This window comes from Crocuta crocuta, unplaced genomic scaffold (genome assembly GCF_008692635.1).
Source record: "Crocuta crocuta isolate KB4526 unplaced genomic scaffold, BGI_CrCroc_1.0 scaffold147, whole genome shotgun sequence".
In the NCBI taxonomy this organism is placed as follows: Eukaryota; Metazoa; Chordata; class Mammalia; order Carnivora; family Hyaenidae; genus Crocuta; species Crocuta crocuta.
In genome coordinates this window covers 1707534-1708257 of record NW_027532594.1, presented here as the reverse complement: position 1 = coordinate 1708257, position 724 = coordinate 1707534, and positions in this window count along the sequence as shown.

Sequence of the window (724 nt, the reverse complement as noted above, 5' to 3'; positions counted from 1 at the left end):
AGCATCTTCTTTGTTGCTAATTTCATCATTACCATGATTATTTGAGAACAAAGTGGCTGGGATTTGCGTCTGGATGGCTCAGTCGGTTAAGTGTCTGACTTTGGCTCAGGTCATGATCTCACGGTTCATGGGTTTGAGTCTCGCATCAGGTTCTGTGCTGGCAGCTCAGAGTCTGGAGCCTGTTTCAGATTCTGTGTCTCCCTCTCTCTCTGCCCCTCCCCCACTCATGCTCTGTCTCTCTCTGTCTCAAAAATAAATAAAAACTATAAAAAAATTTAAATCTACATCTTTTGACTCATAATCTCGAGAGAATTCTTCCTTTTCTTCCTGACTGCTGCTGCAGTCCCAAATGTCTACATAAAATAATTCAATTCTCAGTTTTCCTCCTCAAATGCAAATACTGTTTCTCTAAAAAAACGCAGATGAGACAATTTGGTCACAATAATTGGAAACAACTGTTGGGGCTAATGCAAGCATGCTATAGCCTTATTTGATTTCAAAAGGAATATTTCAGGGCTTCCTCTTATTTTGAGATTTTTTTATTGCAATGAAAGAGAGCATAGATTTGCCATACTGGGGAGAAAATCCGACTAAAGGCTCATTGTTCCCTTGGTCTGTATTTTGAGGGGATAATATACATATTTAATTTTTTTTAGTGAGTAGCTCAGTATCTCTTCCTACATTTGGGACATATTAGAGCAGCCATGGAGTGGTCGCTCAATCA